This window comes from Coregonus clupeaformis, chromosome 21 (assembly GCF_020615455.1).
Source record: "Coregonus clupeaformis isolate EN_2021a chromosome 21, ASM2061545v1, whole genome shotgun sequence".
Taxonomy (NCBI): domain Eukaryota; kingdom Metazoa; phylum Chordata; class Actinopteri; order Salmoniformes; family Salmonidae; genus Coregonus; species Coregonus clupeaformis.
In genome coordinates, this window is record NC_059212.1 from 24,382,359 (window position 1) to 24,400,615 (window position 18,257).

Genomic DNA, 18,257 nt, shown 5'->3' on the forward strand with positions numbered 1-18,257 from the left:
ATCTTTCATAGCGAGGGATGGAGAGAGAGGGGAGGGGCTCAGTATAGGCAGGTCGGCCACCAGGCAGACAGTCAGAACCGTGCACTAGGACCATCTATCGGCAATCAAAAGATGTATCTCGCAATTTATTGGCTTGCAATTTTTCACTTCCGTAAAGCAGGGCCTCTCATCAATGAATAGACTAGGATATTCTACACACAACAGACTGAACACACACTCACATCATTAGCCATTAGCCAAAAGAAAGAGCAGGAGAGCCAGTGCGAGGGAGAGAGAGGAGGGGGCAGGCAGAAATAACTGTTTTCAATTTTATTTTTACCTTTATTTAACTCGGCAAGTCAGTTAAGAACAAATTCTTATTTACAATGACGGCCTACTCCGGCCAAACCCGGATGACGCTGGGCCAATTGTGCGCCGCCCTATGGGACTCCCAATCACGGCCGGTTGTGATACAGCCTGGAATCGAACCAGGGGGTCTGTAGTGACGCCTCAAGCACTGAGATGCATTGCATTAGACCGCTGTGCCACTCGCGGGCCTAACTGTGTGCATAGGTCTTGGTAATCTGTATCTTGCAATGTCTTGTATGCCTCGCAGATTCACCAAAGTAGCCTAAAGTTTGCCTCTTCCTCTCTGGTTTCATTTAAATTAAACATTTCCACAGGCCTTTATAGCGTTTCGTCTAGTTAGGCTATAACATGGGAAATAATATGTTTTGTGATAACTGCACTGTGATCTAAATTATGAGGGGAAAATGTGTTTAGTTCAGGGACTTTTCATAAAGTTTTTTTTTTTTTTTTTACATTTAAAAGTGAATGAGTAGGTGTGTCCAAACTTTTGACTGGTAGTGTAGTATGTATATATACACTACCAGTCAAAAGTTTGGACACACCTACTCATTCAAGGGTGGTTCTTTATTTTTACACAAAAAAAATGACATTGTAGAATAATAGTGAAGACTATCAAAACTATGAAATAACATATGGAATCATGTAGTAACCAAAAAAAAGTGTTAAACAGATCAAAATACATTTTATATTTGAGATTCTTCAAATAGCCACCCTTTGCATTGATGACAGCTTTGCACATTCTTGGCATTCTCTCAACCAGCTTCATGAGGTAGTCAACTGGAATGCATTTCAATTTACAGGTGTGCCTTCTTAAAAGTTAATTTGTGGAATATCTTTCCTTCTTAATGCGTTTGAGACAATCAGTTGTGTTGTGACAAGGTAGGGGTGGTATACCGAAGATAGCCCTATTTGGTAAAAGACCGAGTCCATATTATGGCAAGAACAGCTCTAACAAGTAAAGAGAAACGACAGTCCATCAAGACATGAAGGTCAGTCAATCTGGAAAATGTCAAGAACTTTTAAAGTTTCTTCAAGTGCAGTCGCAAAAACCATCAAGCGCTATGATGAAACTGGCTCTCGTGATGACCACCACAGGAAAGGAAGACCCAGAGTTACCTCTGCTGCAGAGGAAAAGTTCATTAGAGTTAACTGCACCTCAGAAATTGCAGCCCAAATAAATGCTTCACAGAGTTCAAGTAACAGACACATCTCATCATCAATTGTTCAGAGGAGACTGCGTGAATCAGGCCTTCATTGTCGAATTGCTGCAAAGAAACCACTACTAAAGGACACCAGTAAGAAGAAGAGACATGCTTGGGCCAAGAAACACGAGCAATGGACATTAGATTTTTGGATCCAACCGCCATGTCTTTGTGAGACGCATAGTAGGTGAACGGATGATCTCTGCATGTATGGTTCCCACCGTGAAGCATGGAGGAGGTGGTGTGATGGTGTGGTTGTGCTTTGCTGGTGACACTGTCAGTGAATCATTTAGAAATCAAGGCACACTTAACCAGCATGGCTACCACAGCATTCTGCAGCGATACGCCATCCTATCTGGTTTGGGCTTAGTGGGACTATCATTTGGTTTTCAACAGGACAATGACCCAAAACACCTCCAGGCTGTGTAAGGGCTATTTGACCAAGAAGGAGAGTGATGGCGTGCTGCATCAGATGACCTGGCCTCCACAATCCCCCGACCTTATCGCACTGCTTTGCTTTATCTTGGCCAGGTCGCAGTTGTAAATGAGAACTTGTTCTCAACTGGCTTACCTGGTTAAATAAAGGTGGGAAAAAATGTATATCTACGGAAGTGATTGAACATTGCTTCTAAACCGCCATATAGGCCTACAGCACAGACTACGACATCTTACCATTATACCACTTAATACTCTTCATCTACAATTGAACACCTACAATTATACACCCACCATCATGCTCTTTACCTTGCCCTATGTTGTTTATTTCAGCCACACAGTAGAAGCAGAGCGAAAATAAAGCAGTAGGGAAATGGCCATAGCATTCAACAATTACACTCACAAATTCATTTAATTCCACTTGGGCCAGCGAGGGAAATACTTGAGAAGAATGATAGAGAACAAGGCAAAGGGACGTTATTCATATCAAAATAAAATTAATTCGGAAACTATCTATTGCGTGCTTTGGCCTACATTTCACAAGACTGAGCCTTGCTATGATTTAAAACGGCCCAGAATGAGAGCAGAGGGCTCCAGTGTGGTGGGCCTGTGGGCCCTGACAACACTAGCTGCTTTCATCACCTCACAGCTCCCGCTAAGAGCAGGAAGAGGATTGCCCTGCTTCCTCTCCTCCTGGCCCATAAATCACCTCCTCTTCTCCCATTAAGCAGCTCACTCCCACAGCCTCCCTATGACATTGCACCGTCGGGGGGGGAGATGAGGCGGTGTAAGTGTGTGTATCCATGTGCGTGTGTGTAGGGTGGTGAGAGGGGGTGGTGTAAGTGTGTGTATAGGGGTGTGGGGTAGTAGGGGGGTGAGCGAGGTGCGCAGCGGGGCCATGCCAAAAGCTGCAAATTTGAATCCCTGTGATCAGATTTGGCGTCTAAGCCGGAGGGCTGACCATTCACCTAATTCCCTCTAGAGTGACAGATGTGGCTCAGTGCAAGAGTCTCTCTCTGTGTGTGTGTGTGTGTGTGTGTGTGTGTGTGTGTCTGAGAGGGAGGTTTAGGTGTGTGTGAGGGAGGGCGAGAGAACAAGCTATATGTAGAGTAGAAGGTGGAGAGAGAGGGGGAGGTGGAGAGAGTTCAGTCAGCGGGCTGGGTGCCAATCAATGAGTGTTTGGTGACATGCGGTCAGGCATGCCCTGATGCTGGAGACTACGACGAGTCACCTGCCCGTACACACACACAGCAAGACCACCACAACCATCCTTCAATATCAGACCCGCACATTCCCACCACCACTTGCTCTCTTGGGGTTAGACTACGTGTTGTCCACTAATCACTAAGGATGTGACAAATGGACAATTTCTCTTACGTTTTGCGGTTTTCTGTTAAAATGCATAGAATTCCACATTAATTCACAATGCAGCTGTGCTGATGACAGCAATGGTTTGGGCCTCATGGTGTGTGTCCCAATCAGATGGTTAACATGCTGACTAGACCGGGCACGCACGTGCGTCCGCATGTTGATTTTGTCCATCCACACCAGACGCGATCAGAACACGCAGGTTGAAATATCAAAACGAACTCTGAACCAACTATATTCATTTGGGGACAGGTCGAAAAAAACATGAAATATTCTTTATGGACATTAAGCTAGCTAGCTTACTGTTGCTAGCTTATTTGTCCTGGGATATAAACTTTGGGTTGTTGTTTTACCTGAAATGCAAAAGGTTTTTTTTCTTCTTGATCTTGGTATAATTTTCACCAATTTTGAGTCACAAAATCGTGTGTACTCTACTCCGACAATTAATATACAGTTAAAAGGGGAAACCTAGCTCGTTTCTAGTAATCTCTCCTCCTTAAATCGTCTTCTATGGACTTTATATGGCAGTTGGCAACCAACTTTAAAGTAAATTACCGCCACCAACTGGAGTGTGGACCTCAGTTCATCTTTCAATCACCCACGTGGCTATATGCTCCTAAAACCAATGAGGAGATGGGAGAGTCGGGACTTGCAGCACGGCAAGCATAAAAAATGGCTACGCAGACACTCGTTGCCACACGCAAGCAGTTTGAATAACATGCATGTTAGGGTTGCACGATATTGGAAATAACTGACATTGCGATATTTTGTTTTTCTGCGATATATATTGCGATATGAAAAAAATACAGGATATATGTATGATCCCCCTTTGCAGTTTGCAATCAGCGACTTTTTCAGGTGGAAGTCCTCATTAATAAAGTGTACGGTCAGAGTTATGTAGGGCTCCGTTGTCCGGCTGGACCACAAGTCCGTTGTTGCTGTATAATATTCCACTTGTGACAGCTCTGTTTCAACTTGTGCAAAAAATAGTTGCGTGATGGCATTACATACCGCTTGTCAAGTGACAGGATCATGTTTTTAAAACCCTCTGTGTTAATTGGTACCATGTCTTTGGCGACGTGAAATGTTATTGAATCTGTGATTTCTCTCTGCCGTTTGGAACCTTTCTCGTATGGTGTAATAATGGCAAAGGAATCCGAAATAGATTTATCATTACCATTATCAGCAACTATCAGTCCTGTGTTCCAATGGCACGTTGTGTTTGCTAATCCAAGTTTATCATTTTAAAGAGGCTAATTGATCATTAGAAAACCCTTTTGCAATTATGTTAGCACAGCTGAAAACTGTTGTGCTGATTAAAGAAGCAAGACTAGTTGAGTATCTGGAGCGTCAGCAATTGTGGGTTCGATTACAGGATCAAAATGGCCAGAAACAAATAACTTTCTTCTGAAACTCATCAGTCTATTCTTGTTCTGAGAAATGAAGGCTATTCCATGCGAGAAATTGCCAAGAAACTGAAGATCTCGTACAACGCTGTGTACTACTCCCTTCACAGAACAGCGCAAACTGGCTCTAACCAGAATAGAAAGAGGAGTGGGAGGCCCCGGTGCACAACTGAGCAAAAGGACAAATACGTTAGAGTGTCTAGTTTGAGAAACAGACGCCTCACAGGTCCTCAACTGGCAGCTTCATTAAATAGTACCCGCAAAACACCAGTCTCAACATCAACAGTGAAGAGGCGACTCCGGGATGCTGACCTTCTAGGCAGAGTTGCAAAGATAAAGCCATATCTCAGACTGGCCAATAAAAAGAAACGATTAAGATGGGAAAAAGAACATAGACACTGGACAGAGGAAGATTGGAAAAAAGTGTTATGGACAGACGAATCGAAGTTTGAGGTGTTCGGATCACAAAGAAGTACATTTGTGAGACGCAGACCAAATGAAAAGATGGAGGAGTGCTTGATGCCATCTGTCAAGCATGGTGGAGGCAATGTGATGGTCCGGGGGTGCTTTGGTGGTGGTAAAGTGGGAGATTTGTACAGGGTAAAAGGGATCTTGAAGAAGGAAGACTTTCACTCCATTTTGCCATACCCTGTGGACCCTTGATTGGAGCCAATTTCATCCTACAACAGGACAATGACCCAAAGCACAGCTCCAAACTATGCAATAACTATTTAGGGAAGAAGCAGTCAGCTGGTATTGTCTATAATCGAGTGGCCAGAACAGTCACCGGATCTCAACCCTATTGAGCTGTTGTGGGAGCAGCTTGACCGTATGGTACGTAAGAACTGCCCATCAAGCCAATCCAACTTGTGGGAGGTGCTTCAGGAAGCATTGGGTGAAATCTCTTCAGATTACCTCAACAAATTGACAACTACAAAGCCAAAGGTTTGCAAGGCTGTAATTGCTGCAAATGGAGGATTATTTGACGAAAGCAAAGTTTGAAGGACACAATTATTATTTCAATTAAAAATCACTATTTCTAACCTTGTCAATGACTACATTTCCTATTCATTTTGCTATACTTCCTATTCAAACTAATTTCATGGAAAACAAGGACATTTCTAAGTGACCCCAAACTTTTGAACGGTAGTGTGTGTGTATATATAGTAGGAGCTACCGAATGTCATTGTTGGTGAGTTTGGACTTGTACAAGCAAATGTGAACGAGAGAAATTGTGCAAATGAACCAAGTGTTGATGCATGCTTGTCTGAAGGAAGAACAGTACTGGCTTTGGAGCAGCATGTGTAGACGCTGTTTGGAGTCTGGAGGACAACAGGCCTGCCTGCACTGCGCGGAGAAGATGGGGGAGGAGCAGACGGGTCAATAGCTGAGAGGAGAAAAAAGGAAATCAAAAGATACCAGTGAGGGACGGAGGGGTAGGGCACCGTATAGGCAGGTTGGCCACAAAGGCAGAAAGTCAGAACCGTGCACTAGGCTTATCTATCGGCAATCAAAAGCTTTCTCTCGCAATGGAATGCTGTTTCTCGCAATTTCTTGGCTTGCAAGGTCTCACAACTTCAGTAAAGCTGGGCCTATCATCAACGAATAGGCTAGGATATTGAGATGAGCAATACAGTCACACAGTATCTGCCTAGGTGCACAGGTTCGCTTCACGCTGTTCACAGTGTGGTAGCCAGGGCACCAAAACAGTGGAGAAGATTAGCCTCAACACTCTTAGGGTCTTTACACTTAGACTTTTGGCTAAAATAGACTCGACTACACATATGCTGCAATGTAAACTTGTCACATTTCGACCGCGCACAACATTCGCCCGACAGTTGCTAGCCTCTAAGCAGGGCAGTGTAAACAGAATTCTCATTTAACCAACACTCACATAGAAATGTTTTTAAACAGCTGGAATGTAGATATTTTCCTTCTTTTTTTTTTTTACTTTTGTAATTGAGTTAACTGAAATTGTAGTAACATCCTGTTACATTCTGAAAACGTCACCATAGTTGTAAATCTCAAGGGAAAAACTGTTTTTGCTTGACTGCACTGAGCCACCGAGGTCCAGGCAAAAAGCAACTCCCCAGGGAATTATCAACGCTTTCAGTCGCAATTTGCTTTTACCTCATATGACTTCCATGATATAGATCAAATTAAGCCTGGTTTATTCTACGGTAACTTTAATGCGGTAGCTAGTGTAAGCCTAAGATCTCCTTTCTAGCTATGGTTCAGCTAAACATCAGCATTCAGCTACAGCCAGCACATTTATGTGAGGATGCAGAAATGATTTTGTTTAGCTAGTAAGTTAGCTTGCTAGCTAACGTTACATAGTTGTGTAGCCTATATCATAATATGAATGACACTGATAATGTTACTGTACTTTTATATTCGTATGGGAGGGGTAAACGTTCATTGATATGCTAACGTTACTTGATCATGAAGCATGTTGTTAGCTAGCTAGCAGGAGTTAGCTGTGTATTGTCAGCTAATTTAATGTGTACGGACGAGAAAATAAACATTTTAATTGCCTGCACTTGCTTGTGGATTGTTGCATTATTCAAGAGTGTAATATGGTTTGGTTGCATTACTCAATATTGTAATATGTTTAGGGCGGCGGGTAGCTTAGTGGTTAAGAGTGTTGTGCCAGTAACCGAAAGGTCGCTGGTTCTAATCCCTGAGTCGACTAGGTGAAAAATCTGCCGGTGTGCCCTTGAGCAAGGGACTTAACCCTAATTGCTCCTGTAAGTCACTCTGGATAAGAGCGTCTGCTAAATGACTAAAAATGTAAATGTATAATGTTGCTCGGATTGTTAAATATTTAGTGCTTACTTGCTAGTGGCTACTGTGATATTTATGGTCAATTTGAGCTGCGGACCAAGAATGTCACGTTACGGTAAGGCAATGATGTAACGTGAAATGAAAAGTAGAAATCTCTTTCGCCACGACGCTCCTCAGACTCCATCTCTCGTAGTGGGAATAGGGCGGAAATTAACCCACTATGCGGTTTACTTCATATCTACTTCATATGGCTGAGTCAACATTTAAAATTACACCATTTTCCCCAGGCCTTTATATCCTATCGTCTAGTTAGGCTATAACACAGAAAATGTTTTGTGATAACTGCGCTGTGAATAATTTTGTGGGGAAAAAACTAAAAAACAGTTTTTCCATTCGGGATTTTAACTTTAGGTGAAGGATCACAATTTCGTTTAAACGCCCACACCTCTACTCATGACAACGTGTATTTTATTTTTTACACTAGAACAGGGTTTCCCAAACTCGGTCCTGGGGCCCCTTCTGGGTGCACGTTTTGGTTTTTGCCCTAGCACTACACAGCTGATTCAAATAACCAACTCATCATCAAGCTTGGATTATTTAAAAAACCCAAAACATGCACCCAGGGGGGCCCCCAGGACCGAGTTTGGGAAACTCTGCACTAGAACATCCAAACCATAACTGCTAGTTGACAGCTCTGTGTCAGTAACTACCATTGTACGCGAAACTCGAGTTATAAAATGGACTGTAGCAAGTTGAAAAAGCAACAGAATAGAGAGGGACTAGTTATTTCCCCCTCTGCTCTCTTGTGGGTTTAGATGAATACTTTTGTCCAGGAAATCCCCAAAATGTAAACAGGAGGCATTTCCTGTGGGCCACATACTGGGCCTGATTGGGAGGCCATGTCACATACAACAATACCATTTTTACTTTCACACAAACACCAACAGTCAATGCATCATAATAATAGCCTTTCATTAGAAATACTATCAGAACATGGCCATGCACATGGATGGTAGGCAGACCGTGTGGGGGAGGGAAGTGGAAAAGTTGATTGTGTCAGATAGCGCAACCACAGGTATTTTCACAAGAGGTACTCTGCTGTTCTGGTTTGAAGGCTGGCTGGCTCTCCCAACTGCTGTGCTGCTATTGACACAAGCACCAGTGTGACACAAGCACACAGACAAGCATATAATTAAACATGCTTACGGACTAGGGGGAGGACTATTAAATTCAAATGACGAGAAAAAAAACAGACGCCACTAGTATCCACAAACTGCACCGTATCATGGTTGTTTGTTTCATATGCAAAGGTCTGATTCAAGTCAGAACAGATTAGTGAAGCAACAGAATGCTTGCCCAGTACGGCAAGTAGAGAAGTTCTGCTTTCCAAAATGATCTTGCCCACACCTTTTTAACCAAGCCTATAGAAAATATTGGAGCACGCTCAAGAAATTATATTTTCGACACTGAAAAAAGGGAGCAAATTTCAGACACTTAATTTTATGAGACTACAGAAGCAGCAAACCTACTTATCACACCATAAACACCCTAAGCTAATGATGGCTCATGTGCTTTAGCTTTAATGATAACACAAATTAGGTACATGTGAGTAGTAAGCAAGCTTACTATGAGAATAGTTTCACTTCAGGGTATCTGAACTAGTTGTTAGAGAGGCTGTGTCCACAAGGAATCAATTTGAAGTGAGTTAGCCATCATGCTACAAGAAGAGTAGGTGGTCCAGGTTTGTTGGCTACTGGCTGGACCTCTGCTTGCCTAGACCTACGCTTATCGAATATGATAGTAATAAGTCATTTTCACTTGACATGTTGAAAAGATATCCTGCAAAATAATTTGAAGACAAGTGTAACCTTACAGAACAGTTAGAAGACAAATTACTTTAACTTCTGAAGTGTCCTAACCAAACCGTAAACATGGGCGATTCCCGAGTGGCGCAGTGGTCTAAGGCTAGCTGTGCCACTAGAGATCCTGGTTCGAGTCCAGGCTCTGTCGCAGCACAATTGGTCCAGCGTCGTCCAAGGTAGGGGAGGGTTTGGCCGGCAGGGATGTGGGTTCGTTTCCCACGGGGGGCTAGTATAATTTTTTATATAATTTTTTATAACACATGTATGCATTCACTAACTAAGTCGCTCTGGATAAGAGCATCTGCTAAATGACTCAAATGTAAATTCCAAGATGAATTGTCGTACTCAACCGTCTGCTCTTTTCTTTGTAGACTCAAAGCAGAGTGAATAAACACTGCCATTCTAACTTCCAAAAGCTAACCACACTTAGTCCAAAACCAAAAGTTATGGTCACAGGGGTATTATTTTTGGACATATGAAATTACTCATAATATATGAATAAAATGCCCTACAGAGCTCTTAATTTCTGGGTCCCACTAATCCAGGGCCATGTGATTCAGCAGTGGCCCGAAGAGCCCTGTGGACTGCCATGGTAGAACCACCTGTGGTGACTCCCTCCCTGAGCCCTAGCCCCAGAGTACAGGCAGTGCATCAGGTCCCAGCAAGGGGCCAGCTCTCTAGAGGCACACCACCAGCATTCCTTTTATCTACCCTCCCCCCTCCCAGTGCACCCCCCCTTCCACAAGGGGCATGCGTCCGAGTATAATTTATACCTCTGCTCCACTGGGGGGAGAGCGAGCATGCTGATGTGTGTGTGCAGACGGGGAAGAGGAGGGTATGGATGCATCGGTTATGGGTAGCTAACAGCACAAAGACCGTGTGTGAATGTAACTGGATGTGAGCAGTGGGGAGATGGGAGTAGGGAGGCAGGGGAGAGCAATAAGTTTAGGCTGGGATTTGAGTGAGTGGGCAGGAGGGGCTATGGGTAATCTGGTTGTTTTACGCACTGCTAGCTTGTTAATTTACTTTTTTTTTTCTTTACAGCAGGGAGGGGGAAAACAGGAAGGAGTTCTGTTTATGCAATCTGCTCTCTGCTTTAAACATGTGGGCTTAATATCTCCAGAAAAATCACTGTCCAAATCAGAGGCCTTTTCGTGGTCAAACATGGGGCAGAGAGGAGGAGTAAGAGAGGGTGTATGTGTGTACATGAAAGGTAGAAATAGGCGGCGTGGGGAATAGAAGAGGTTGTCAGTGATATATTCAGCAGAACTTTGACCTTGACTCCAAGGGAACAGCGCCACATTGCCTTCCTCTTTGGCACTCCTCGTCTAACTGGCTGCCCAACGGCTGAGGGACCTGCTGCAGGGTCAGCCGGGGTAAAAGCCCCCCCCCGGGGGGTTTGGGTCGGCCCGTTGCAGGCCTGGGGCAGCAGCCATGCTTGTGGTCGTGACACTGACTTGAGGGAGGAGGGGGAGAGAGAGGAGTTTTAACTTCCTGTCAAGGACTTCTGGTCCAGGAGAAGAAAAACACAAAGAGATGGGGAAGAGGAAAGAAAAGAGACAAAAGTAGGGTTGGGCGGAATCCATACAATTTTTGTCCCTTACAAAAATGAATTCGTTGCAGCAAAATCCCCACACATTGTTGCCAGAAGTTTGCAAATGTTTGCCACTAGTTGTGAATCTAGCAACAATATTTAGTCGTTTCTGGTGAACACATGAGCTCCAAGACCAGTAACCGTTGACGACTAATCAGGGGGATTAGAAAATCTGCTGGGAAATGGAATCTACCTACCAAAGTTGTCCGGGGAGTGTAATTTATTAATTAAACTTCCTAATAAACTGTAAAATTGTGTTAGCTAATTGATGCCTAGTTAGCAATGTCATGTTTTATGGGATAGAGTGCAACATTTTGTTGATAAGTTTCAATCTGTCAGCGCCACTGATGGGCTAGCGCTTAGCCATCATAATAATAATATGCCATTTAGCAGACGCTTTTATCCAAAGCGACTTACAGTCATGCGTGCATACATTTTTTGTGTACGTGTGGTCCCGGGGATCGAACCCACTACCTTGGCGTTACAAGCGCCGTGCTCTACCAGCTGAGCTACAGAGGACCATCATATTTTAAAACAATTGTGATCGCTAGCTAGCTAATGATTTGCCTAAACACATATTTTTTGGTGAATACGTTGCTGTCTTTTAATACCAATATGCTGGTGTCACTGTTCAGTAGCATGTTAGCTAGCACAACTGCTTAGGTAGCAACAATATGAGCTGACTTGACATCAAAACTTCACTTTTGCAGATGGATACTCTTCCCCTACCTGTGGTGTTGGAAGAAGGATGCATCAACACCCTGGAAATATGTTTTTTGAGTGATAAATAGCTGTACTATTTTACCTGGAAGAGTTTTGTTTGCAAATCAGCTAGGATCATGTGCAATTACAGGTTATTCGTCTCTAACAAAACTAGGCTAGATCATACTAAGTTTACTCCTATAAAATGCTAGTTATATAGTTATGTTGGGATGACATTTGAGCAATTAACTGGCACCGCAAATAACATGTGCAATGCTAGTCTTAATATGGTCAATTTGACAGCTTCCAAGACAAACCGTTTAAAAAAATAAAACCTCCATTTATCCCTCCGTTTTCAAGAATAAATTACAGGATTCCCAGGGCCTCCCACAGGAGCTAAATCATTTTCCAGAGACGACCGACCATGCTGAAAAGTGTTCAGTCATTCAGTGGCTGGGAATGTGCAGGAGAAGGCTGAAAGGCCAGAGCCTCCAGCCAGGGTTACTGGTTTTATGACACTTCCTCAGGGCTGATGATTTCTGTCAGTGTCCGTCCTGATGCACTTCTGACGGAACAGAACAGACCGTGAGGTAGGCTTACACGTTGTTACCAATCCCCTGATCCACGGTCGGGTATTTTCATCATGTCTAATGGTTACGGTTGGGATCAGGGGTAGAGGCAATCTGACCCCAGATCTGTGGTTAAGGGTGGCTTGGGGCGTGTGGGACAGGAAGAGGATTATCCTGGGTCAGGATGGGGACTGTGTGCCTCACTTACTCTTCCACTGCTACTCTGTGTACACTGTAGAGGCTGCCCTCACTTCCCACTCCAGTGGAGGGACTCAATAGTCATGAATGGAGCCTCCTTTTCTGCTGCTGCACTGATAGCACTGGACAGGTGAAAGCGATCCCTTGTTGGTCTTCTGCCGTATTGCTTTCACCTATTATTAAAAAATTGATGAAGGACCTACTTAGACTAGGTCTATAACGGTCTATAAATCTCCTCTAGGCTATATTGAGATTCAGTATATCTCAGACCCTAACACTTAACCACTACACTGAATCTCAGCTGTGACTGTGCCATTGTTTGAATAAGAGAGGGGATAGTATTGTTGCCTGGCTACCCAAACAAACTCCATGCTCCGGTAAAACGCTACTTCACTCACATTAGTTTTGTTATCTGCAATGAGTCTGGATCTGAGTACCTCCCCAACGATTTCTAGAACGGCAACACATTCTAACTGGTCCTAGAAACCGATGGGTTGGGCCAGAGCCTGAACACAGGTGGGTAAAGCTGCGTTTGGAAAATTAATAATTGGCTTTCATACTCTGATTGGTAAGGGATGATCCAATCGCTTATGACTTTGTTTAGTACAACACCCCACACAGATGACAACGATGGCAGTCTCATACTGAAGTTTTTTGCGAACATAGAGCAGCGGAAAATTCAGTTTGAGTAGTCAGGCAAATAGTACTGAGGGAAATGGCAATTCAATGAATGGATAGAGGGAAATACCCTCTACTTCAGCCATAATAACTAGATGGAGCAACTGCAGTATGAAAATGAGCCATCTACAAATACATATTCGACAAAGCTTCCTCGCATGAGCCATACATGGACAATTAGAGCGAATAACAATGCATCTAATCAGCTGTGGTCAATATATAACACGTTCTGTTTAGAAGAAAGGAACTGTGACACACAAGCAAGGCTTTGGGGCCGGCTAGACTAGAAGCAGCATCTCAAATATTCCCTTCAAGAAGAGTGGTCCATAAGGCCAGGACTATGGGAGGTAGAGGTGGTGAAAGAGGGATGAAGGGAGGGAGGAGGGACAGCTTGTTTTCCAGGCACAACAGGCCACCACAACCCTCCTGCTAACCTCGGCCCTGGAGAGGAGAGTGGCAGAGAGGAGGGGGGCCTGGGACATGATGACAGAACTATGCTCAACTTCTTCCACTAAGAGGCGCAACAACCTCCACATTACAAAACAAAATGGCAGCCGTAATAATAAGTGGTCAGATCAGATCCACACAGACAGTGCCCATTGTATTCATACAAGGGCTAAATTGGGATTGAGTGTACCTCTGACACTGGGGATCAGATGAGGCTGCCGAGACAGGATTAGGACTGCAGTTCCAGGTCAAGGTGTTAGCCAATAGGAGCAAGGCAGGGATGAAAGATGGGCCTTGAGAACAGGTGTGTTTTTGACACACTACTGTAACTCAATAAACCCTGGTTTGAATCTGAATTAAACCACATTAGGTCTACATTTAGAGATCTGTGTGCCACTCAAACTGCTTTGGCAACAATCAGACTGATTTAGTGGATATGGAGGAGAATGAAGTACCTTCACTTTTACACATTGGCTTATATATGAAATGTTAACTATTTCCCCACAAATCTGCCAAAATACCGTTATTGACCCCTTTCAAGTGAGAACTATTCTAAGGATAGCGTCCCAGCTAGCTGCCTCTTCAAACGGTGCCCCTGAACAACTTACATTTTCATAACAGTACTTTACCAATTAAGTCCCAGTAGTGGTTTGAATAATATATAATAACATATGCCAGGGATCATCAACTTTAAAATAACTTGGAGCTGATTTCCTGGTGTTTTTACAGTCTTATGTCCCACAATGAAAATGTAAACAACTAATATTTATATATATATAGTCATGTGTGCATATGTTTTACATATGGGTGGTCCTGGGAATCGAACCCACTACCCTGGCGTTACCAGCACCATGCTCTACCAACTGAGTGACAAAGGACCACTGTGCAACAAACCAGGAGGAGTTAATGTAACAGTATTGCTTCCATCCCTCTCCTTGTCCCAACCTGGGCTCGAACCAGTGACCCTCTGAACACAACTGCCTCCCATAAAGCATTGTTACCCATTGCTCCACAAATGCCACAGCCCTTGCAGAACAAGGGAAACATATACCTCAAGGTCTCAGAGTGACATCACAGATTGAAACACTACTAGTGTGCACCGCTAATTAGCTAGCCATTTCACACAGGTTACTTAAAGACGCTTTGGATGGGCCCACTGCTTCCCAGCATGCATTACTCTACACTCCAAAGCGGGGTGACAGAAACAATGCTCATTTTTACAGCAGAAACAATATGGCACTGTTCACAAGGGCCCCCCTAGTGTTCACTGTCAATAGGGAAACACTGTCTTAAATGGTCAAAATGGCCACATCGGTTTTGTCTTTGTTTCTCTCAACTATCTCCCGCTTTGCATTTTAAATAGTTTCTCGAGGCCGGCCTTTAGGGATCCACGGTGTATGCTGGTTAGGATCCTGTAGTTACATATTTGGGGGAAATACTTTTCAAAGTACACTTGTGGCAGGATGGAGCACAAATTCCAAGTTCATCATCCTGCAAATGAGCTTCAACTCTTAGACTGCTTTATGATAAAAGGTTTTGCAAAAACAGTCGACTTGTAGTGCGGCATCAAAGAAAACTCAACTCCACCACAACACTAGTGCCATTGCTAAAAACTTTTGTTCAACAGAACACCACCACACTATACCCGGCCCCTTCATAAAGTCAACGCAGCTATACAAGTCAGTCGGGAAAAGTACCTCAACAACCACAAGAAAATGCAGGCTATGGGAGAATCCACAATAGTGAAGAACATCGGTTCTGCCCGCCATACCCGGGGCCTCTTATCTGTTGGCGGAGTGGACCGACACATTAGAAGCTGCCATCTTAGGTTAGAGACTTCGCAGAAGGTGGGGGTAGTTATTCGGTGATATTTCATGGGATGCTCGATTATCAATTAACGTAGCTTGGTCGTTAAACAAAACTTAGTGTTATTTGCTATGCGAATACTTTTTTCGTTTATTATCAATGAGTTTTCGTTCTATTATGAAATGTTGAAAGTAGTCACTGTAGTTGCTGGCAACCCGCATTATGCTAACGTTAGTTGACTGATTACAACAATGGAGAGAGAAAGAGAGCAACACGGCCGGGAAAATTTAGGAAAATAATGTCAGCTTGCGTTTACAAATTCAGCAACGCACAATACAGCAGCAGGTGTTTTAAAATCGAAAATCGCTGGCTGAACATAGGCTAACAAGTTGAGAAAGTTCTCCAAAATACTGTAGCTACACGTCTCTTGATAAAACAAGCCCTCTTATCAAACTTTAAAACGCGGAAACAAACTGCATGCTGTTGAACAAAGTGGCATGAAGTAACATTCGCCATCAAAGTAGCTATTAGCACATGATTAGCCTTTGGGCTAGCAGCAAGACAATGAGGGCGATGATAGTGGCCGAATGTTGGCTACAAGCGCAACTTCTCCACTACAAGCAATGGGCCACCTCCAACTAGCTAGCAGCAGGCTAATTAGGCTACATTATTACGCACATTTTGGACGGAAACGCACCACTCACCTCGGGTTATTCCCTTCAAAAATGTTTTTATCTCGAACAATATAAGCTGAAACCCAGTGTTTTGATTATAGCCCATGTATTTTAACAATTATATGGATAGATCAGGGCGAGAAGATAGAAGGCTAACTAAACAGGGATGACCGTCTGGCCTCAAGCAACCCCCTGTCCCTATCCATCGTCCTATAAAAACACAACGGACAGGCTACTGTTCACCCCGTCGTTATCAAGTTAAATCTCATGTGAACGCACTCAATTTATGAAAGGCAAGTTAAACTTTAGTCACAAAATCCGATTGTGTGGTTTGCAGTAACAAATTCCCTATTTGTCATAGTGCATCCAGGGAATCTCCCTCGCGCTAGCAATCTATACTAGGTTACTCACTCATTCATCTCGGCCACTGACTCACCTCTACGTTCGAACCACCTCGTGTCTCACTAGCTAGCTCAACACACAATTAGCTAACACAAGCTAACGAACACCCACCCTTGCAATATTGTATTACAAAAACAAGGTCACAATTCAACATTTTTCTAAATTCAAGTTGTTCACAATTGTCTGTGTTTATTGAGAGAGCTCACCGTCTTGGCTAATATTCTTCACTTGGTGAAAAAAACTCAGGACTCACTCTGCTCAGTGCAGCGGGTGGGGAGCTAAACTTGCTAACTGTAGTTAGCATTTTAACATGGTAATTTACGGACGTTCAATGACTTTTGTTCTAAAATGAGAGAAAGGGCACACGATTTCCTGCTCAGAATAAGTTTTCTACTTAAAGTTATTTGCTAAATAGACGTCCCAGCTACCAAACCAACTTCCATGGTATATTAAAAGTCGATTGTAAGTGGGATCTAGTTTTCAAACATATTACTGTACATGTCATTGGTTATTTACAAGTAAGAATAACACACAACTAGTTAATTTACCATGTGAACAAACTGTTCTGAGCGAGTATGGAATCCAACCGTTTAAAAAAGCATTGCTCACTTACCCAACAAGCTTGGTTGGTCAGTTCAGGGTTTCGCAAATTAACTCCCGTAGTAGCTATCTCCAGTAAAATCCTTTCTGGTCCGTTTATAAATAAATCAATTCAAGTTATTTTCTAATGTTCCGCGTGTCGTTATCCCTTCCTCGCCGACTCTGCCTCTCTCATTTGTGTTAATTTAACTCAAATCGAGTTTAATCCGATCGATCCCGGCGGTCGCGTTCTCGAGTCCTCTCCTCCAGACATTCGCTCACCTTCTACGGGTAGGGGGCGCGTTCATGGCTCCAATGGATAAACATGCGTGCGCGTGATGACCCTACTGGGCTGTGACGAATGTGCGCTTTATTATTCATTTATTGTAAAATAGTAGACGCGATTAAAGATAGATATTTTCATTTCTTATTTCGGCGTAGGGTTGTAGGAGTTATTCATACATGTAGTGTGGTAATTTTGTAAATCAGTTTCCCTGTGTACAGATGCTAATAAAGCGTGGCAGAACAGAGTTGTGTAACAGATAAATTCATATGACTGTAAGAAAAAAATGTGTTGTGGATTCAAGTTGCTTCTCAAATGATAAATCCTATCACTTTTCATGGGATATTAAAATCTCTAAATAAAATCTTTATTTCAATTTTCTGTTTCAACCTGAAATGATGGACCTGTAAAAGCTCAAAACGAGTTTCAGACAAGTGTTCTCAATTGAAATGGATCTGTACCACATGCAATGAGTGGGTGGTTTTTATTTGTGGTGCATCAGTTCGACCCCGAGAATTAGTTTCATAATTCCATGTCAACTGCAGATTAATAATTATGATCATTAGAGATGGACATCATGCAAATTCACGATTCATATTTACATATTTGCTCTTCTACCGAGGGAGCCTATTATTCTACCTAGTCCCTTGGGCACGCGCATGGCCAACCTGAGACCCTGTCGATTTCAGAGTAGTTTGAGACCTTTTTCACAGTAAAAAGCTAAACATGTGCAACCAATTGCGGTAGAAATATTTCAAGATGAAGAAATAAGTCTTTCACACAATCACACTTTTGTGAAGGTCTCTTCCTTGATGGATTGCACAGTATAGTACAGAAGAATCATCGGGCAAGTAACCCGGATGTCCCTTGCGCGGCCATTCATTTGCTTATCATAACGACCTGCCCCACAAGAGTAGTGT

At 43.2% G+C, this 18,257-nt stretch overlaps 1 protein-coding gene across 1 annotated transcript in view; it reads right to left on the reverse strand.

Annotated features, from left to right (window-relative positions):
• The window catches only part of LOC121535131 (chromodomain-helicase-DNA-binding protein 7), an 83,725-nt gene extending 66,390 nt beyond the window's left edge, over positions 1 to 17,335 (reverse strand). The window contains exon 1 of the mRNA XM_045206263.1: positions 17,089 to 17,335. The gene's annotated coding sequence lies outside the window, so the exon portion shown is untranslated. The remainder of the gene's footprint in view (positions 1 to 17,088) is intronic.
• Positions 17,336 to 18,257: the final 922 nt, after the last annotated feature.